Below are 24139 nucleotides of genomic sequence, written 5' to 3' on the forward strand. Positions count from 1 at the left end.
ACAAGAGAAGCCACTGCAATGAGAAGCCCACGCACCGCAACGAAGAGTAGCCCCCGCTCGCCGCAACTAGAGAAAGCCCACATGAAGCAATGAAGACACAAAGCAGCCAAAAATTTTAAAAATAATTAATTAATTAAATGAGTGATTTTTAAAAAAATAAATTAATTAAATAGGAGCAGCTGTTGGGGAGTCTACCATGACCTCCCTTACTCACATGCATCTGTGACATTTCCTCAGCATCTTCCCTTAAATTAGTAGGTCCAGAATGGGTAGCAAACAATGACGTCAATTTTCTGAATAAACAAAGTTTTGGCTTGCTATTAAAGAATCAGGTTTGCATTGGTGCCACTTGACATGCTATTCAATTCATAATATTCACAAGGGGGACTTCCCTGGCAGTCCAGTGGTTAGGACTCCACACTTCCACTGCAAGGGGCTCAGGCTCGAACCCTGGTTGGGCATGCCATGTGGCACAGCCAAAAAAAAAAAAAGGAATGGCATAATGTTCACATGGGACCAGAATCCTCACAATTGCAAATGAAGATAAGTGCTGCAAGCACATTTTTTTCTGTCTTATAAAACTGCAGCAACCCTGTGGTCTCTTGCTGAGGCTCCAGGACAGTCTTCATGCTCCTTCCGCTAAGACCACAGAGATTCTCCTCCAGCTACACATCCTAAAGGTCATATTGCTCCAGAGTTAGGGCTCTAAGTCCTACCTGCTGAAGCTGGAGACCATGAATCGTACTTGGGCTGGTAAGTCTGGAAGTACTGACGGACTACTATAGCAGCACAGAGGCAATGCAGGCATACAGACAGGTGGGCAGGCTGACCAATGCCAATCAATAGAAATTCAAGACTTAACACTATCCTATTTAAAAACATTCAATGGCTCCCACACACAAAACAATGTCCCAACTCCTTAGAACTACATAAAGGACTATTCACAAGCAGGCACAACCAATGGTACCAGCTTCATTGCCCAATTTACATTCCAACTACATTCTTGACATCCTTGAACACTCTTTGTTATCTCTATGTTTTTGAAGATTCTTCTACTAAGAATTCCTTCCCCTCCTTTGAGAGTTAATTGTCCATCATATGTTATTGGTACAACTCACTATGTTAACACACTTAGCCAAACTCCACAACAATGGCCAAACAGTTGATGTTTTAAAAGTTCAACATTTTCTGATTTTCTTATCTCAGTATTTAAAAAATTGTAAGTAGTTTAGTACATCTTTATGAATAAATCGCTGAATTGCTCATTTTCAGTAAGGAATCTCATGTCATGGAGCCATGACTTTAGATAGATGGAAATGATCGACACAGAGACAAGATGCTAAAGGAACTGAAGCGAGGCAAACCAGTAGGGCAGGGTGGAAGTGTCAAAACTCATTGGCCAGTGTATATATTTAAAATGTGTGGACAGTTTTCCTGGAGGCAAACCCACTGGATGGCTTGTTTTGAAAACAACAGCATAAACCTCTTAAGCAATTGTTTTATGGTGTGTAACACAAGTATAAAACTGCTGCATTAGGACAACTAGTCACTGTGTTTACTTTGCTAATGAAACATAAATGATTTTTTTCTTTATAAGATGAGGAAATCTTAAATGCTGTTCCCAGGCTGAGAGAGCACTGAGTCAGTCATGCCCACAACATTCTTCTTCTGAGAGCACACAACTCCCATCTGACTGACAGCTGTTCTTATCTGGCCTTGTTCTTTCCAAATGACATCATCCCTTTCACTATTAAGAAATGACGTGTATACAAAGCTACAGTAATCAAGACAGTATAGTAATGGCACAAAAACAGAAATATAGATCAATAGAACAGGATAGAAAGCCCAGAGATAAACCCAAGCACCTGTGGTCAACTAATCTATGACAAAGGAAACAAGGATATACAATGGAGAAAAGACAGCCTCTTCAATAAGTGGTGCTGGTAAAACTGGACAGCTACACATAAAAGAATGAAATTAGAAAACTCCCTAACACCATACACAAAAATAAACTCAAAATGGATTAGAGACCTAAATGTAAGGCCAGACACTATCAAACTCTTAGAGGAAAACACAGGCAGAACACTCTATGACATAAATCACAGCAAGGTCCTTTTTGACCCACCTCCTAGAGTAATGGAAATAAAAACAAAAATAAACAAATGGGACCTAATGAAACTTACAAGCTTTTGCACAGCAAAGGAAACCATAAACAAGATGAAAATACAACCCTCAGAATGGGAGAAAGTATTTGCAAATGAAGCAACTGACAAAGGATTAATCTCCAAAATATACAAGCAGCTCATGCAGCTCAATATCAAAAAAAACCAAAAACCCAATACAAAAATGGGCAGAAGACATAAATAGACATTTCTGCAAAGAAGATATACAGATTGCCAACAAACAAACAAAAGGATGCTCAACATCACTAATCATTAGAGAAATGCAAATCAAAACTACAATGAGGTATCACCTCACACTGGTCAGAATGGCCACCATCAAAAAATCTAGAAACAATAAATGCTGGAGAGGGTGTGGAGAGAAGGGAACCCTCTTGCGCTGTTGGTGGGAATGTAAATTGATACAGCCAGTATGTAGAACAGTATGGAGGTTCCTTAAAAAACTAAAAATAGGGCTTCCCTGGTGGCGCAGTGGACAGTTGAGAGTCCTCAGGTTGAGACTCCGCCTGCCGATGCAGGGGACACGGGTTCATGCCCCAGTCCAGGAAGATCCCACATGCCGTGGAGCAGCTAGGCCCGTGAGCCATGGCCGCTGGGCCTGCGTGTCCGGAGCCTATGCTCCGCAATGGGAGAGGCCACAACAGTGAGAGGCCCACATACATACATACATACATACATAAATAAATAAATAAACTAAAAATAGAACTACCATACAACCCAGTAATCCCACTACTGGGCATATACCCTGAGAAAACCATAATTCAAAAAGAGTCATGTACCACAATGTTCATTGCAGCTCTATTTACAATAGCCAGGACATGGAAGCAACCTAAGTGTCCATCAACAGATGAATGGATAAAGAAGATGTGTCACATATATACAATGGAATATTACTCCGCCATAAAAAGAAACTAAATTGAGTTATTTGTAGTGAGGTGGATGGACCTAGAGACTGTCATACAGAATGAAGTCAGAAGAGAAAAATAAATACCATATGCTAACACACATATGTATAATCTAAAAGAAAAACTGTTTCTGAAGAACCTAGGGGCAGGATAGGAATAAAGACGCAGACATAGAGAATGGAATTGAGGACACGGGGAAGGGGAAGGGTAAGCTGGGACGAAGTGAGAGAGTGGCATGGACTTATATATACTACTAAATGTAAAATAGATACCTAGTGGGAAGCAGCCACATAGCACAGGGAGATAAGCTCGGTGCTTTGTGACCACCTAGAGGGGTGGGATAGGGAGGGTGGGAGGGAGACGCAAGAGGGAGGAGATATGGGGATATATGTATATGTATAGCTGATCCACTTTGTTATAAAGCAGAAACTAACACACCATTCTAAAGCAATTATACTCCAATAAAGATGTTAAAAAAAAAAAGAAATGACATGTACTTTAGCTTTACCTCTTGAAGTAAGGTTCACTGCTATATTTAAAGATCATGTGACAAATAAATGCAAAATGTAAAGCTGTCTCCCTATTCCGTTCCAAATCCCAGCTTCAGGGACTTCCCTCAAGGTCCAGTGGTTGAGACTCCATGCTCGCAATGCAGGGGGCCCGGGTTTGATCCCTGGTCAGGGAACTAGATCCCACATGCGTGCCACAACTAAGAGTTGGCATGCCACAACTAAGGAGCCCAACTGCCGCAACTAAGACCAAGCACAACCAAATAATAATAAATAAATAATGAAAACAACAACAATAAATCCCAGCATTAAATAACTGATAGGCCAGAGAGAAAAAGGAAGAACAGTTAGTGAGTCCATATTACGTACCAAGCAAGGCTTCTAGATTGTAACTTCCCCAGAGTTGAGATTGTATCTTAGTCATCTCTATTGTGCTAATACCTAGCACAGCTCCTGGCACCTATGCAGTTGCTCAATAAACATTTATTTACTGAAACAATCTAAATCCATTCTAGATGTTGTCCTATTTAATCCTCAAAACCACCCTCTGAATTTGGAAGTATTTTCTTCATTTAATAAAGAGATTAAGTAATTGGTCCAAGGTCACACTGAAAGGCCTGATTACAAACCAAGAATGTAAGATTAGAAAGTCATGTAGAAAAATGCAACTTTTAATAGATGAAACAAAATATTCAGTGAATTTAAGTGACTGTCTCCACAGACCACTTAAATTAAACCAAATGACACATCACTACAAACATGAAAATCAAGACAAACACATGAACTTAAGCTTAAAATATTCTAAACAATGAGTTTGTCCATTCATATTCTAATGTATAGGATGCAATTTGACAATCTGAGTATTCCTGAAATGTGGCCAGAACAAAAATGATTAAGCAATAGATTCTGCCCATGAAGGTACAACAGAAACAGAAATAGTATAATAAAACAGACCCTATGCTTTTACAGAGTTATGAGACAGGCATTGCGGGGACACCAAGGACAGAACAAATAACTCCACACTAAAGAGGAAAAAGACTAAGGATATTGTTAAAGAAACATTGAAGGAGCAAAGAACAGTCACAAAAGATCTGGCATGGAAAGAAAATCATGAGGAACTCCATAGGGTGACTGCTTAGACTATGTCGGAGGAAATGGTAGGATATAATATTGGGAATGCAGGTTGCTATCATATGTGAAGAGTTCTGCACACGTCCATTTGCTCAAGGGATAAGGATGATTCTCTGAAATGTTTTACGCCAAGTACCCAGAGGAAGACTCATTCCTGTGTGTTGGTTGACTCATGGCATCAGTATTTATCTCTTACCAGATAACTAAATTACCTGGGCTCTTTTTCAACCTCCTGGTTTCCCTCCCTGTCTTTGATCATTCTGGAAGAAAATGTAGTCCAGTAATTGAATCTTGATCCAAATTCACAACTGATTATCTCATAACTCGCAATTTCAGTAGTATAAAAGCATTATATTCCCCTAGTATTGCAACAAGGTAAGACTTTCCTCTTCTGAATGAAACTACCTTCTTTCCATGGTAGAGAGAAAGACTTCGTATACAAGACCTTGATTTAAAAGAACACAGATGGAACAGTTTACATAAAGCATATGGGTCAACAAGATGGGTAGATAGGTTAGAACACTAAAGCATAATTAAAACAGCTTAGGCAATTGTTTTTAAACGGAGTTTCGAGAAATCATATGAGATTTCACATTAACGATGTTCATGTGCCTTTAAGAGCATTGCTCTAATCAGTAATTATTTTTGAATAAGTAATATAAATTATAGTGTTGCCTAATATTTGAGAGGCTCTTGTGCCAAATACTCCCACCACATAGCTTTCCTACGAGCATGGAAATCCCACAAGCCTGTGTGTACCTAACAATGGCATGTGTACATGACATCATGATTTCACCCACCAAGGGATAAAATGAGCCACATCAGAATCTGCTTCATCTCATGGAAGCCAAACAACCTGTCAATTTCAAAATTATAGATTCAGTTTATTTCACTGAGGGTTCATAGGCTAAAAATGCGTCTCCTATTCTATTTTATTGAAGCAAGGAAAGACTAATGTCTTCTGCTCAGGGTACCTCCAAACCTGCTTTTTCATCTTGAGGAACTTGTGTTACTTCAAAACAGCAGAACGATTCTTTCTGCTACAACTTTTTCTTGAGTCATGGCTATGATTCTAGGATTCCATTTCCTGATGTTGTTCACTTCCTCTCTCAGGCAGGCCCTTCTGAGTTTCACTCATTTCACGTGCTTCATAAGTTGATGGAGGTAGACTCTGCTTTCCTTTCCCTTTGCTTTCTGAGCCATATATTTCGTTTCCTAATACACTCCTCTAGATTTGGCCTTATGGAGTGTCTGCTAGTGAGAAATATAAATTTAACGACTTCTGGATTTACCAAAAGCATTCATCATCTAAGCAAATCATGTCCATCATTATTTCCTTTATTTGGATAATTACACCTAAAATTCATCCTCTCATCTGCCTAACATTTATCACAGACCTGATTTCTATTTACTATTGCCCTGGCTAGCTCCCCTTTAGTGTGCATCATCTCACCTTTCCTGGGAGTCTGAAGATTTTCTGAGCATACTCTCTAATGCCATGAACTTTACAAACTTTCTTACTCACCATAAATGTGTCATTTTGAAACTCACCTAATAGGTTCTGATGCATTCTGTGCACATTTCCAAGTCTTCCCCTCTCTCAAATCTGTCCACATTACCTAAGCCATCCTCATAGATAGCTTTTTCCACCTTTTAGGGCTCGTTATTATTTACCATCCAGACCCCCCAGAAGGCACATCTCAGTAATTCCTCTCCTTGTTCTGTCTGGTGACATCAGTGCAATATGCTCTCTATAATCTTGCCTCTCTTCTACTACTAGAAATCTTTGGTCTTGTTCCTTTTTATTGTCCCATCTTTAAGAGTAGTTGGGCTGTCTTAAACAGAGAAAGAAATTTATTGGAAGGATATCAAGTTTTCCACATCCTCAGGAAGACTAGAGAACTATGTTCAGAATGGGCAAACAAAAACTAGACTACACCACCAAAACCACAGCCAAAATTGTATCACAGAACAAGTTCAGCAAAAACATGGCCACATATCAGGGATTCAGATACCAAACAGATAAAAGAAAAATGTCCACTACATCTTGATTGTGGTCCTCTGCCTTATAGAATATCTAGTTGACCACATGTCTATATGCAGTACTATAATTGGGCTCCTTACATGGAATATGTCTTTTTTATCTTCCTTCAGCTAGCACTGCAGTTCCCAAACTATGCCTTGAGGTAACCCAGGAGACCCAACTCAGGAGACCCAACCAGGTATTTTAGATGAGATTGCACTCATCCAGGGTGGTATGACCATAGACAGAGGCAGGTATGGCTAACAGGGTATTTTAAATTTTCAAGGACAACACAGTAGCACCTGTCAGACACTACTACTACCTCGAGGTGATTCACATTTTCATTAGATCATGCTACATTCCTTTCAAAGACATTTTTTTTCTTTGCAAAGCTGGGCTTTCCATGGTTGCTGCAATAAAAAGCAAGTACCACTTGAAAATCAGTGGGTAACAGGAAATGAGAGTGGCAGTGTCCAGACATTCCAAGGTTAGTGAAGTTGGACTGTGCCCAAGAGGTACAAACATCCTGTTAGTAATTGTGTCTATTCAAGAATGAAACTTAACATTACTTTTTCTTTATGTATATATATTTGCTTTATAAATGGCTGCTTAGTTAAAACATAAATACTTATTAAGGTGTTTAAACCTAATAACTTAATAAATGGAACTGTTAGGTATTTCTTTTGGCCAAGGGGTGTTGTGGGAAAAAATTATTGAGACACTAATGGTACTGTGAACTAAAACAGTTTAGGAAACTCTGAATTAGTGCAATGTCTACTGGTTAAAAAAATAATTGCTTTATTCTTCACAATCTCACAACTGTTCACGAAAAGCCAGGACTGTCCTCTTCCAAGAAGAATAACAAGAGTAAAGTCGAGGATTAATAGAAAGACCATAGCCTCTCACTCATATGATAGGTGTCAACTGAATGATTTCCATAAGCAAACACAGCTGGGAGAGACCGAGGAGATGAAGGCACAGAGGAGTACACCAGCAGATGCTGAAAACCCCCAAGACATGGACAGATTCAGAAAACATCCCAGTCTTCTAGAAAAGGGATTCATGTGCCCACTACCTGACAGGATTGTACAGTATCAGTACTGGCATGTACATATGGTAGAGAGAGCTTGAAAAATTACTCTGACAGGTGGAGAAAATATGAGCATGATGGAGAAAACTTCCAATTTTGGAGAGAAGAAACAGCTATCAAGAATATTAGCCTCTTGGGACTTCCCTGGTGGTCCAGTGGTAAAGAATCCACCTTACAATGCAGGGGACACGGGTTTGATCCCTGGTCAGGAAACTGGGATCCCACATGCCATGGGGCCACTAGGTCCGCACGCCACAACTACTGAGCTTGTGCACCTCAACTAGACAGCCCATGTGCCGCAAACTGCAGAGCCCACATTCTCTGGAGCCTGTGTGCCACAACTAGAGAGAAGCCCATGTGCCTCAATGAAAGATCCCACATGCCTCAACGAAGATCCCAAGTGCCACAACTACGACCCAAGGCAGCCAAATATAAAAATAAATTTAATTTAATTTAAAAAAGAATATTAGCCTGTAAATGCAAATCAAATCTACAATGAGGTACCACCTCACACCAGTCAGAATGGCCATCATTAAAAACTCTACAAATAACAAATGCTGGAGATGGTGTGGAGAAAAGGGAACCCTACTACACTGTTGGTAGGAATGGTGCAGCCACTATGGAGAACAGTGAGGGGGTTCCTCAGAAAACTACAAATAGAACTACCATGTGACCCACCACCCCACTCCTGGGCATATACCTGGACAAAACTATAATTAAAAAAGATACATGTACCCCTATGTTCATAGCAGCACTATTCACAATAGCCAAAACATGGAAACAACCTAAATGTCCATCGACAGATGAACGGATAAAGAAGATGTGGTACATATATACAATGGAATACTACTCAGCCATAAAAAAGAATGAAGTAATGCCATTTGCAGCAACATGGATGCAACTAGAGATTATCATACTAAGTGAGGTAAATCAGAAAGAGAAAGGCAAATACAATATGATATCACTTACGTGTGACTCTATAACAGCACAAATGAACCTATCTACAAAACAGAACAGACTCACAGACCTAGAGAACAGACTTGTGGTGGCCGAGGGGGAGGGGAGTGGGGGAGGGAAGGACTGGGAGTTTGGGATTAGCAGATGTAAACTATTCTATATAAGATGGATAAGCAACAAGGTCCTACTATATAGCACAGGGAACTATATTCAATATCCTGTGATAAACCATAATGGAAAAGAATATTAAAAAAAGAATGTCTATATGTGTATAACTGACTCACTTTGCTGTACAACAGAGATTGGCACAACATTGTAAGTCAACTATACTTCAATAAAAAAATAAATAAATAAATAAATAAAATAATATTAGCTTCTAAAATGACTCCCAAATGATCCTTGCCTCTTGATATTTATACTCTCTTGTAGTCCCCTCCCCTGTAGTGTGGGCTGGACCTACTGACTCATTCTAATGAATAGAATACAGCAGTGGATGCAACTTTTAATATTAGCTTACAAAAAGACTACTTCTGTCTTGCTCAGTCTCTTATTCTCTCAGTTGCTCTGATGGAAGCCAGCTGACATGAACCAATCACTCATAACATGAGCTACTCTATGGAAGGTCCATGTGGCAAGGAACAGAGAGACCTCCAGCCAACAGCCAGTGAAAAATGGAGGACCTCAGTTCAACAACCCATGAGCAACTAAACATTGCCAAAAATCACATGAGTGACATTGGGAGTGGATCCTTCCCCAGTCAAACCTTCAGATAAGACTACAGCCCTACCAGACATCTTGACTGCAGCCTTATGAAGGATCATAAGGCAGAGATACAAGGTAATCTGCACCTGGATTCCTGTCCAACAAAAACCGTGAGACAATAAATGTTTGTTGGTTATTGGAGGAGATCAAGATGGCAGAGCAGGAGGACATGGAGCTCACATCCTCCCATGAACACATCAAAAATATATCTACATGTGGAGTAATTCTCACTGAAACCAAACTGGAGACTGACAGAAAGACTCCTGTACAACCAAGGCTGTAAAGAAAGATCCACACGGAGTCAGGTAGGAAGGAAGAAAAGAGATCAGGTTGGGAACTGCACCCTTAGGAGAAGACACAGATGAGGAAGGGGATTACATGGGTTTAAAGACCTTCCCTGGGGAGTGAGCAGTTCAAACCACATATTGGGCACCCCACCAGGAAGACAAGTTCTCTTGGCTGCTTTGAAAACCAGTGGTAATAACAGGAGGGCTGTAAGAAACCTAGACTCCACTCATGAAGAGTGCACACACACTTGCCTACCCACCAGAAGCAAAGTAGAGGAAGCAGATTGAAACTGCCCAGGACTCTGGCCATTTTCCCACTCCAGCACATGCCCCAGCACATGCCAAGCACCCACTCCCAGGCCCTCTTACTCTGGCACAGCTCCCCAGTAGACTGAAGGCTGCCATTGCCAAGGAGAGTGTGTAGTTGATGGGGGCAGAACCTGCTCAGACCCAGCACGGCATCTGAACAAGGGAGGGATGGCCATTGCTATTGTTTGCAGAAGCAGCAGATCAGGAGCAGCGGGGAGCTCTGACTCGTGTGCCAGGACCACCCCAGCTTGCACCCTGGCCCATGCTGAATGCCCACTCTGGCCCCTGCTGCTCTAGTGCTGCTCCCCTCTGAGGCAAATGTACCGATGCTTACAGGAGGGAGAGCTCACATTTAGAGGGAATGGGACTAGCTCAAACTTGACCCTCAGGGCTTCTGCCTCAGCACCTTGGGACCTGAGCCCAACTCTGATATGATGGTGTCAGCCACTGAGCACAGGAGAAGCCCCGGCTCACACCTGGTTCTGACCCTAGTCCCTCCATCTCCAGTCCCACTTCCCATCAAGGTGCTAGCTACTAGCACACTCTTGGGGAAGATATGACATGCTCATTTCAGATCTAGCTCTCCTACCAAAGCCACTGAGCACACATAGACTGTATAGAGATGCTCCCACACAAGGATACCCCTTCAACACTGGGATAGGTAACTGTTTTGCCTAATTTCCTTGAGACAGAGAAAGTTAAGCAAAATGAGAAAACAGAGGAATTTGTTTCAAATGAAAGGACAACAACAACAAAAACCTTAAAAAGCAACTAATGAGACAGAGATAATTTACCAGATAAAGAGTCCAAAGCATTAGTAATAAGACAGCAAACTGAACTTGAGAAAAGAATAGATGAACACAGTGAGAATTTTAACAAGGAACTAGAAAATATAAAAAAGAACCAGTTAGAGCTGAAGAATACAATAACTGAAATGAATTACACAATAGAAGGAATTAACACCAGACTAGGTGATACAGAAGAACACATAAGCACTCTGGAAGATAGAATAATGAAAATCATCCTATCAGAACAGCAAAAAGAAAAACAAATTTTAAAAATGAGGGTTTCCCTGGTGGTGCAGTGGTTGAGAGTCCACCTGCCGATGCAGGGGACACAGGTTCGTGCCCCAGTCCGGGAATATCCCACATGCCGCGGAGCGGCTGCGCCCGTGAGCCATGGCCACTGAGCCTGCGCATCCGGAGCCTGTGCTCCACAACAGAAGAGGCCACAACAGTGAGAGGCCCGCATACCACACAAAATAAATAAATAAATAAATAAAAATAAAAATGAGAAAAGTTTTTTAAAAAATGAGAAAAGTTTAAGGAACCTCTAGGACAATATCAAGTATACTAAAGTTCACATTATAGGGGTCCCAGAATGAGAAGAGAGAGAGAAAGCAATCAAAATATATTCAATAAAATTATGGCTGAAAACTCCCCCCAAAAGGGAAATAGATATCCAGGTACAGAAAGCATAGAAAGTCCCAACAAGATTAACCCAAAGAGACCTACACAAGACATATCATAATTAAAATGGCAAAAGTTAAAGAGAGAATTCTAAAGGCAGCAAGGAAAAAACAAAAAGTCATATACAGGGGAACCCCCATAAGGCTAACAGCTGATTTTTCTGCAGAAAATTCACAAGCAAGGAGAGACTGTCATGATATATTTAAAGTGCTAGAAGGGAAAAACCTACAACCTGGAATAATTTACTCAATAAGATTATCATTTAGAATTGAAAGAGAGTTAAAGCACTTCTCAGACAAGCAAAAATTGAAAGAGTTCATCAATACTAAGCCAAACCTAAAAATAAATGTTAAAGGGTCTTTTCTAAGTGGAAAAGAAAAGGCTACAACAAGAAGTAAGAATTTATAGTAAAGGCAAATATATAGTAAAGACTGTGGATCAACCATTTAAATAATCTACTACAAAGATTAAAAGACAAAAATGGTAAAATCAACTATAACAATCATAAACAGTTAAGGGACAGACATGAAGATGTGAAACATAAGATCAAAAACAAAATGTGAGAGAGGGGAGAAAAAATGTAGATCTTTTAGAATGTGATTGAACTTAAATGACTACCAGTTTAAAACAAGTAGATATAGTTATAGGTCAACATATATGAACCCCATGGTAACCGCAAATCAAAAACCCACAACAGACACACAAAAACTAAAGAGAAAGGAACACAAGCATGTCACTAAAGAAAATAATCAAACCACAAGGGAAGAAACTAAAAGAAGAAGAAAAGAACAGAGAAGAACTACAAAAACAACCAGAAAACAAGTAACAAAATGGCAAGAAGTACATACCTATCAATAATCACTCTAAATGTCAATGAATGAAATGCTCCAATCAAAAGATATAGGGTAGCTGATTGGATAAAAAACAAGACCCATTGATATGATGTTTACAAAGGATTCACTTCAGAACTAAAGATACACACAGAATGAAGGAGATAGAAAAAGAAATTTCATGCAAATGGAAACATTGAGAAAGCTGATGTAGCAATACTCATATTAGAAAAAATAGACTTTAAAACAAAGTCTACCACAAAACATAAAGAAGGGCATTAGAGAATGATAAAGAGATTAATACAAGAAGAGGATATTACACTCACTAATATATATGCACCCTAACAGGAGCACTTAATTATATAAAGCAAATACTAACAGACATGGAGGGAGAAATTGACAATAACACAAAATTAGTAGGGGGCTTTAACACCCCACTTACATCAATGGACATGTCATCCAGACAGAAAATCAATAAGGAAATAATGGTCTTAAAGACATAATAGACCAGTTGGACTTAATGAATATCTACACGACATTCCATCCAAATCAGCAGAATACACATTCTTTTTAAGTGCACATGGAATGTTCTCCAGGATAGATCACATTCTAGGCCACAAAACAAGTCAACAAACTTAAGAGTTTAGAAATTATATCAAGCAATTTTTCCAACCACAAGGTATGAATCTAAAAATCAATTACAGGATGAAAAATGAGGAGACATGGAGACTAAACAACATGCTACTTAAAGACCAATGGGTCAATGAAGAAATCAAAGAGGAAATCAGAAAATACCTCAAGACAAATGAAAATAAAAACACAACTGTCTAAAATCTATGGGATTTTTGGGACTTCCCTGGTGGTCCAGTGGTTAAGACTTCGCCTTCCAATGCAGGGGGTGTGGGTTTGATGCCTGGCTGGGGAGGTAAGATCCCACATGCCTCGCAGCCAAAAAAACCAAAACATAAAACAGAAGCAATATTGTAACAAATTCAATGAAGACTTAAAAAAAAAAATGGTTCACATCAAAAAAAAAAAAAAAAAATCTATGGGATTCAGCCAAAGCAGTTCTAAGAGAGAAGCTGATATGGATACAGGCCCACCACAAGAAATAAAAAAAAGTCTCAAATAAACAACCTAACCTACCATCTAAAGGAATTAGAAAAGAAGAACTAACAACTCCCAAAGAACTAACAACTTCCCTCAGCAGAGGGAAGGAAAAATAATAAAGATCAGAGAGGAAATAAAATAATGACCAAAAAATAATAATAGAAAAGATCAATGAAACCAAGATCTGGGTTTTTTTGAACAGATAAACAAAATTGATGTCTTTAGCCAGGCTCACCAAAAGACAAATGGTGAAGACCCAAATAAACAAAATAAGTAATGAAAGAGCAGAAATTACAACTGATATTACAGAGCTATAAAAAAAATCATAAGAGAATACAATGAATAGTTATATGCCAACAAATAGGACAACCTAGAAGAAATGGATACATTTCTAGAAACACACAATCTTCCAAGACTGAATCATGAAGAAATAGATAATCTGAACAGACTGATTCCAAGTAATAAAACTGAATTAGTAGGGGCTTCCCTGGCAGTCCAATGGTTAAGACTCCACATTTCCAATGCAGGGGACGTGGGTTCGATCTCTGATTGAGGAACTAAGATCCCACATGCTGTGAAGCATGGCCAAAAATAAAACTGAATTAGTAATCAAAAAACTCCCAGCAAACCAAAGTCCAGGACTGGACAGTTTCACAGGGGCATTCTACCAAACATATAAAGAAGAGCTAATGCCTATCCTTCTCAAACTATTCCAAAAATTGAAGAGGAGGGCTTCCCTGGTGGCGCGGTGGTTGGGAGTCCGCCTGCCGATGCAGGGGACGCGAGTTCGCGCCCCGGTCCGGGAGGATCCCACGTGCCGCGGAGCGGCTGGGCCCGTGAGCCATGGCCGCTGAGCCTACGCGTCCGCAACGGGAGAGGCCCGCGTACCGCAAAAAAAAAAAAAAATTGAAGAGGAGGTAACACTCCCAAATTCATTCTTCGAGGTCATATTACCCTGATACAAAAACCAGACAAAGCCACTATTAAAAAGAAAATCACAGGCCAATATCTCTGATGAATATAGATGCAAAAATAATCAACAAAATATTAGCAGACTGAATTCAACAATATATAAAAAGAATCATACTCCTTGATCAAGTGGGATTTATTCTAGGGATGCAATATCTGCAAATCAATCAATGGGATACACCATATTAACAAAAGGATAGATAAAAATCATATGATCATCTCATTAGATGCAGAAAAGGCATTTGACAAAATTCAACATCATTTATGACATAAACTCTCATCAGAGTTCGTATAGAGGGAACATATCTCAACATAATAAAGGTCATATATGACAAACCTACAGCTAACATCATACTCAATGGTGAAAAGCTGAAAGCTTTTCCTCTAAAACCAAGAGCAAGACAAGGATACCCACACTTGACACTTCCATTTAACATAGTATTGAAAGTCCTAGCCACAGCAATCAGACAAGAAAAAGAAATAAAAGCATCCAAATAGGAAGGGAAGAAGTAAAACTGTCCCTATTTGCAGATGACATGATACTATATATAGAAAATCCTAAACTCTCCACCAAAAAACTATTAGAATAAGTGAATTCAGTAAAGTTGCAGGATATAAGATTAATATACAATTAATATTTATTATTTTTAGCTTAAATTTTGGAGTAATTCTTATGCAGCAATAGATAAGTAACACAGAGACTAAAAGAAATATGACAACTAAATGCAATGGGTGACCCTAAATTGGATATTGGAGGCAAGGGAGGATGCTCTAAAGAACATTATTGAACAACTGGCAGAATCTGAATATTGAAAGTATATTAAGTCATAGCACTAAACTTCCTGAATATGATCGTTGGACTGTGGTTACGTGAAGGAATGTCCTTATTAAGAAATACAAACTGAAGTATTTAGAAATAAAAGGACATGATATCTGTAACTAACTCTTAAATGGTTCAGGGGAAAATTAATAATAATATATATTATAAATAGAGGCAGTGATAAGTAAATGTGGCAAACAGCTAATCTGTGAATCTGGATAAAAGATATTTAAGAATTTTTTGTAATTTTCTTGCATGTCATCTGTAACTTTGAAAGTATTTTTTTAAAGGTTTTTTATTAAAATGGTTAAAAGGAGCAATTGGTCATATGTAGTTTAGCCTAAAATGTGTTGTTTCAGTATTTCAAAATGTAATGACTTTTATTTTCCTTAGTAAGAAACAAGAGGTTTTTTGTCATTTAATAATGATAACCTTTCCCCCTTTGGGTGCTTTTAAAACCAAATACTAGCATAAATATATTGTGTAGAGTGTATTTTCAGGAAGGAATTAGATTTGGATAATTTAGATCAAAATGCTAACTTATAATCTTCCATATTTAAGTCCTATACTTATTCTGAACTAGAATGATTTGGACCAAGTAAGGAGACTTGAGAACAAATTGAAGGGTTAATACCCAACTCTAAAGCCTATCTGGTACAAAATGTCAAAATTTGACTTTGGTACCTTCCTGACATCTGTCATCAACTTCATGATGATCTCGATTGCTACCATACTCTTCCTTTTTCCTATGATTATCCAGGGATATTTTCTGGTTAGAAAATTTCATATTACTTGAATTTTTTACATTTTAATTCTTCACATTTTAAAGCAAGCTTCATGGAAACAATGTAATCACTGTCCCTCACACATCTCCATTCCTTTTTTCTCCTTTGTCATTCCACTTTCTTACTTTTACCTTCTTTGACCCCTGCTTTCCTTTCCCTTCATATCCTTCTCTACCTTTTTGACACCTTTCTTCTTGGTTCTCCATACTAGCCTCAGCTTAGTCTCAGCTTTCATCATCTCATGCTTAGATCACTATAATCATCTCAAAACTGGTCTTCTACCTCTAGGCTCTCCCAACCACCCTATATGTACAGAAGTATTTATTTTTAGAAATCCAGAACCTATACACTTCTATACTATATCTAGTTTAAACTTCCCAGGATGGTACTCAAGGTCCTCCGGGACTGGCACCAAATGACTCATACCAGCACCTTAGCTCCCACAATTTCCCAGCACAAAATCTCCTCCCCAGCCATCTAGGTCTTTTTGCTGTCATTTCCTTATCTCTAAGAGACCAAACCAGCTTTTTTCCTCCTTGAGTAACCTGAGAGAGCCTTGTTTCTCTCCCCTTTTACAGCCACCTGTCACTGACATATTTAGGACAAAGGCCAAGAGGTTTAGTTCTACCCAGGAGCAGACACCTAAGATGCCCTGGGCCAAATTGCTTTGGCCCATTTGACATTAGTGCCAGTAGTGTGAACAGCTGCATGAATATTGCAATGCTCCAGCTCCAGTGGGTGCTGTGGAGTTCTTTGGTGTATCCTTCAACACCATGGAAACTTACACAGTCTGAGCAGGGCTATAGACTGAAGTGCAGGGGAGTTAATAAATTATGAAGGATGGAAGTCAGTGGATAAATGCCCCAGCCTCCTCAACCTTCACTGAAACAATTCTGAGGCACATTCTGTGTGGTTCTACAGATGATCCCCAGAGTAAATGGGCCTCAGTTTTCCACAGTGATTTCCATCTGGGTAGCATACCCTTTATTGGCTTTTTTCCTTGTCTTACTCTGCCCACTCCCTCACTCTGTTTCCTGGGATCAATATCATCATCTTAGATAAATGCACTTGAACTAGCTACATCCAAGTCCTTGCTTAGGCTCTGCTTTTGCAGGAACCCAAGACACAAAACAATATTCATTATTCTTCTATTCCTTTATTAATAAAACCCCATGTTTTAGCTGCACCCATGGTCACTTAGTTATAGGTTACGTTTCTCCACCATCTTTGCAACTAAATACGTCTATATGACTTGTTGGCAATGGGCTATAAGAGAACTTATATGCCAAGCCTTGACACTAAAAGAAATACAGATGTGTTTTTCTTTCTCCTTTCCCTGTTTCTGATGGCTGAGATGCAGATACAATGGCAAGAGGTGGAACAGCCATTATGGACCCAGAGATAGAAGCTGTCTTTTAAGGATAGACTGATCTGCCCATCCCACTCTGTGATACTTCACTGTGATCTGATACAGGAGAGAAAAGTAAACTTCTCTCTTCTTAAGTCAGGTATTATAGAGATCTCTGTTAAAGTAGCTTAGACAGTATCCTTATGAAGTTTAAGACTTTGGACAAAGTCACACAGCTTTTAAATAGGGATTCTACAACTCAAGCTCTTAGTAAGCCACTCATTTGTTGTGGCTATGTGACATCCCTCCTATGTGTCTATGTGATGGGACAGTAAAAAGATTGAGAAATATTGCATTACCTATGACACTTTCCAGAAGAGAAGATTTACCTCCCTTTTTCCCATGCAAAAGGGGAAGAGTGGTTCTGAGTCCCATCAAGAATACAAATAAGGCAGGCTCTCTTACAACGACCACCTAAAAGTTGCTCTGGAAGAAGCGACAACCTTGCCTCCTCCTCTCTGCCATCCGCTCAGCAGCCACAAAACAGCAACTATATGCCAGTGCATTTCCACTGATGCTGGCCAGGGTGGTGTCCAGATTGGCAATGCTGGCTGGGAGCTCTACTGCCTGGAACATGGCATCCAGCCAAATGGCCTGATGCCAAGTGACAAGACCATTGGGGGAGGAGATGACTCCTTCAACACCTTCTTCAGTGAGAAAACTGCTGGCAAGCATGTGCTCAGGGCTGTGTTTGTAGACCTGGAACCCACGGCCATTGATGAAGTTCTCACTGGCACCTACCCCCAGCTCCTCCACCCTGAGCAGCTCATCAGAGACAAGAAAGATGCTGCCAATTACTATGCCCGACATCACTACACCATTGGAAAGGAGGTCACTGACCTCGTCTTGGACCGAATTTGGAAACTGGATGACCAATGCACAGGTCTTCAGGGCTTCTTGGTTTTCCACAGCTTTGGTGGGGGAACTGGTTCTATATTCACCTCCCTGCTGATGGAAGGTCCCTCTGTTGATTATGGCAAGAAGTCCAAGCTGGAGTTCTTCATTTACCCAGCCCCCCAGGTTTCCATAGCTGTACTTCAGCCCTACAACTCCAACCTCACTGCCCACACCACCCTGGCGTACTCTAATTGTGCCTTCATGGTAGACAATGAGGACATCTATGACATCTGTCTTAGAAACCTTGATATTGAGCACACAACATACTAACCTGAAGAGGTTGATAGATCAAGTTGTATCCTCCATCACTGCTTCCCTGAGGTTTGATGGAGCCCTGAATGTTGATCTGACAGAATTTCAGACCAATCTGGTGCCCTATCCCCACATCCACTTCCCTCTGGCTACATATGCCCCTATCACCTCTGCTGGTAGCAGAGATCTCTAACGCTTGCTTTGAGCCAGCCAACCAGGCTGTGAAATGCAACCTTCACCATGGTAAATACATGGCTTGCTGCCTGTTGTACCATGGCAACATGGTTCCCAAAGATGTCAGTGCTACCACTGCCACCATCAAGACCAAGCGCGCCATCCAGTTTGTGGACTGGTACCCCACTGGCTTCAAAGTTGACATTAATTACCAGTCTCCTACTGTGATACCTGGTGGAGACCTGGCCAAAGTACAGTGGGCTGCGTGCATGCTGAGCAACACCACAGCCATCGTTGAGGCCTGGGCTCACCTGGACCACAAGTTTGACCTGACGTATACCAAGTGTGCCTTTCCCTGGTATGTGGATGAGGGCATAGAGGAAGGAAAGTTTTCTGAGGCCTGTGAGGACATGGCTGCCCTTGAGAAGGATTATGTGGAGGTTGATGTGGATTCTGTTGAAGGAGAGGGAGAAGAAGAAGGAGAAAAATACTAAAGTGAAAATGTCACAAAGGCACTGCTTTTACAGGGAAGTTTATTCTGTTTTAATCATTGAAAAGTTGTGGTCTGATCAATTAATTTGTATGTACTCATATACAATTACTGACCAATGCTTTAAAAATGGACACTTTGTTACAGACTCAAGCTATCCATTTCTCTGATGGGTTTGAATAAAGTATTTCCTATCTTAAATGAAAAAAAAATACAAACAAAAATGAAGAAGCTGTGAAGCTATGGAGAAAACTTAAATCTATTGTCTTTTTTATAATACCCAAGGAAAAATATTTAATCATAACATGGGCTGAATTGTGCCCCCCAAAATTTGTATATTGAAGTCCTAACCCCCAGTGTCTCAGAATGTGACTATATTTGGAAATACGGTATTTAAAGGAATGATTAAGTTAAAATGAGGCCATTAAGGAGGGCCCTAATCCAATCTGACTAATGTCTTTATGAGAAGAGGAAATTTGGACACACACAGACACCAAGGAGGTTCACACAGAAATAAGACCATAATTAGAGGCAGCAAAAGGGCAGCCATCTGCAAGCCAAGGAGAGGGCCTGAGAGGAAAGCAAACAGTCACCTTGATCCAAGACACCTTGATCTTGGACTTCCAACCTCCAGAACTATGAGAAATAAATGTCTGCTATTTAAGCCACTTAGTCTGTGGTACTTTGTTATGGCAGTCATAGTAAATTAATACAATCACTTACCTTCCAAATCAAGGAAGAACCTAGCATCTATTTCTATTGGATTAAACTAAGTAAATTAATAAATGAATGGTGATGTTGCCATACTGCCAAGAAACATCTAAACATTTTTCTCTGTAACAAGCCATTCATTAAATACATACATTTTAATTGACTTGACTGAGGGAGAAGAGTAGTGGCATGACCCAGCTTAGATATTTGCAGCATTCAGAAAGGACACAAGAGTCTCTGTGAACTATTCTAACTTCGCTAAATATAAAATGACATTGGTCTAGATGCATCTGTAGGCAAGTCAAGAAATCTGAAATGATGAAGCAGCAGAATTCTGAACCACCGGCTGAGCAGCTGCCTGAATTTCCAGAAGTGAAGAGTTTCTTAAATGAACCATTAAAATTTTATCAAAAGCAGGCCGCAAGATGTCAGAGGAAAATGAGGTTTCACAACTTTAAAACGCATATATTTCGTGTTTGATTTCTAAGGAACCAGTTATGTCCATGGTTATTAGAAGCTTCCTATCTTCTGAAATAACATAGCTTAAACACAAAATGTCAAAAACTGAATTTTTCCTGGAAATTACCCTCTGGTATATATTCAGTTTTGGGTGTTGGTGCCATCATCCTCATAGTCACTCGAACACAAATTTCATTTTTGCGTAGATCTAAGAACAAAACCTTCTCTTCCATCTTTTTTATAAAATAGTATCCTGAGATTCTGAGATAACATTTTTAAACTGTCACAATTTGCAACTACTTATCTCTGTGAATCAAAATTATCTTGCCACTGTACAACAAACAAAACTCAGACATAAAAGAATTGCAATGCCGAGGCTAACATAAGACATAACTGTCATCCATAATCTCTATATCAAATTCTTATTCAAACAAATGTCAGTATTTTCATTGTTTTAATTTATAAAATAATGCATACTAATTAAATTTCCTTTTAATCTAATTTTATATTGGCGTGCCACACAAGATTTCATTTGGAAAAAATTTCTGCTGCTAAAATTACTTGAAACAAATTATCTCTGTAGAATAAAAAGCAAGGTCCTTGACAAGAAACACAGTAGCATGACCCCACTTAATCTCTTCAGCCCTATCTGTTGCTACTCAGTCACATGTAGATCCCTGAAAACCCATCCTGCTTCTCATCTATCTCCCTTCTGTCATCTTCATCTACAATATTCTTGCTTTTTCATTTCATGTAAGGTTCATCCCTTAAGACTCACTTCATACCTCTCTAAAAAGTCTACCCTGGACCACCAAGGCCCAGTTAAAAGGACCTCTTTCATATGTCCCTTATAAAAACATATGTTTTTTGGGGGGTGGGGGGGTTGTTTTTTGTTTATCTTCAACAGGTAAATTTATTTTTAAGGAAAGAATGTGACAAAAGTTTAGTTTTCAGAAAAAGTGTTCATGAGTCTCTTCTAAAATATCTTTTTTATTTTAATTAAAAAGCTTTAAATTAATAGCTCATCATGAAGTTCTTTCAGTTTGTTTGGTTTTGAAAGTTCTTTTAAAAACTTAGGATAGGGCTTCCCTGGTGGCGCAATGGTTGAGAATCCACCTGTCAATGCAGGGGACACAGGTTCGAGCCCTGGTCCGGGAAGATCCCACATGCCGTGGAGCGACTAAGCCCGTGGGCCACAACTACTGAGCCTGCGCTCTAGAAGCCGCGAGCCACAACTACTGAGTCTGTGTGCTACAACTACTGAAGCCCGCATGCCTATAGCCCATGCTCCACAACAAGAGAAGCCACGGCAATGAGAAGCCCATGCACCACAACAAAGAGTAGCCCCCACTCGCCACAACTAGAGAAAGCCCATGCACAGCAACAAAGACCCAAAGCAGCCAAAAATAAAATATAATTAATTATTTTTGAAAAAGACCTTCAGGGTGAGAAAAAAGATTATTTAAAATAATAATAAAAAATAAAATAAATGAATTCAAGTATGTAATTTCAAAAACTTATATACACAGAATATTTCGAAGGTGTGGGAAGATCAACAATCCTTGAAGAGCACATACAGGAAGATACAACACAAGAAACACATATTTCATCTCCTGTTGAGTCTCCTTCCCAGAAGACCAAAAGTGAGTAGCTAATTGTAAAACCTCTTAAATGATACTAGACTAATAACATATGTTTTTAATTTTTATATTTATTTTTCTACCTTGCTCACTAAACTCTGAGCTTCGGGAGGAGGGACTGTGCTAGAGGGATTAGCACATGGTAGACATTCATAAATATTTGATAGAAAATGAAGGAAGGTGTGGGATACAAGGTTAATATACAAAAATCAATCAATTTCCTACAAACCAAGAATGAACAAGTGGAAGTTGAAATTAAAAACATAGTATCATTTAAATTAGCACCCCCAAAATGAAATACTTAAGCACAAATCTAACAAAATATGTAAAAGACTATTTGAGGAAAACTACAAAACTCTGATAAACAAAATCAAAGAACTAAATAAATGAAGAGATATTCTATGTTCATGAATAGGAAGATACAATATCATTAAGATGTCAGTTCTTCTTAACTTGATCTATGGATTCAATGCAATTCCAATCAAAATCCCAGCAAATTATTTCATGGATATCAACAAACTGAATCTAAAGTTTACATAGAGAGACAAAAGACCCAGAATATGCAACACAATATTGAAGGAGAACAGAGTTGGGGGACTGACACTACTCAACTTCAAGACTTACTATAATGCTACAGTAAACAAATAGTGTGTATTGGCGAAAGGATACCCAAATAAATCAGTGGAACAGAATAGAGAGCCAAGAAATAGACCCCCGTAAATATAGCCAACTGATTTTTGACAAATGAGCAAAGGAAATACAATGAAGCAAAAATAGTCTCTTCAACAAATGTTGCTAGACCAGGTAGCTGGAGCACACTGAGAAGAGTAGGAACATTCTGGGTCCAGAAGAGTATCTGTGTAGATATTTCAACTCATGGTATGATTTAAATGTTTATTCCCTCAATAGACCAATAATATTTGCATCTAATAGATATCTATTGTTCTCTTCTTTGTTTTTTGTGGGTTTTTTAAAAATAAATTTATTGATTTTATTTATTTATTTTTGGTTGCATTGGATCTTTGTTAGGAGGGCTTTCTCTAGTTAAGGCAAGCGGGGGCTACTCTTCAATGCAGTGTGCTGGTTTCTCATTGCAGTGGCTTCTCTTGTTGTGGAGCACAGGCTCTCAGCACATGGGCTTCAGTAGTTGTGACACACGGGCTCAGTAGTTGTGGCTCACGGGCTCTAGAGCAGAGGCTCAGTAGCTGTGGCGCATGGGCTTAGTTGCTCCACGGCATGTGGGATCTTCCCAGACCAGGGTCCGAACCCGTGTCCCCTGCATTAACAGGTAGATTCTTAACCACTGCACCACCAGGAAGTCCCTATTGTTCTCTTCTTTGAATGATCAACTTTAAACTTTTTCTCATTATCCAACATGATTGTTTGTTACCTTTATTATTGATTTATTTTTGACCTTATGTATTCTGCATTCTAATATTATGTTATAGCTTTTCCAAACATTTCTCCTAGTTATCCACATGTTAATGTTTATTTTGGTATCTTTAAAATTATAAAAACTTTAAATTTTGGAAAAAAAGAAAAACAAATGGTGCTAGAACAACTGGACATCAGCATATGAAAAAATGAATCTAGACACAGACATTACACTCTTTACAAAAATTAACACAAAATGGATAACAGACCTAAATTTAAAACACGAAACTATAAAACTCCTGGACTATAACATAGGAGAAAACCTAAATGACCTTGAGTAGGATAATGATTTTTTAGATATAACACCAAAGACACAATCCATGAAATAAATAATTGATTATTATTAACTGCATTAAAATTAAAAACTTCTGCTGTTCAGCAAGAAAACAGTATCAAAAGAATTAGAAGACAAATCACAGACTGGGAGAAAACATTTGCAACAGACATATTTGATAAATGACTGTTATCCAAAATATACAAAGAATTCTTGAAATTCAACAATAAGAAAACAACAACCCAATTTAAAAAGAGATCAAAG

At 39.1% G+C, this 24139-nt stretch overlaps 1 pseudogene; it reads left to right on the forward strand.

Annotated features, from left to right (window-relative positions):
* Positions 1 to 734: 734 nt before the first annotated feature.
* Positions 735 to 19361, forward strand: LOC132520297 (tubulin alpha-1B chain-like; annotated as a pseudogene).
* The last annotated feature ends 4778 nt before the right edge of the window (positions 19362 to 24139 follow it).

This window comes from Lagenorhynchus albirostris, chromosome 5, assembly GCF_949774975.1.
Source record: "Lagenorhynchus albirostris chromosome 5, mLagAlb1.1, whole genome shotgun sequence".
Lineage (NCBI taxonomy): Eukaryota > Metazoa > Chordata > Mammalia > Artiodactyla > Delphinidae > Lagenorhynchus > Lagenorhynchus albirostris.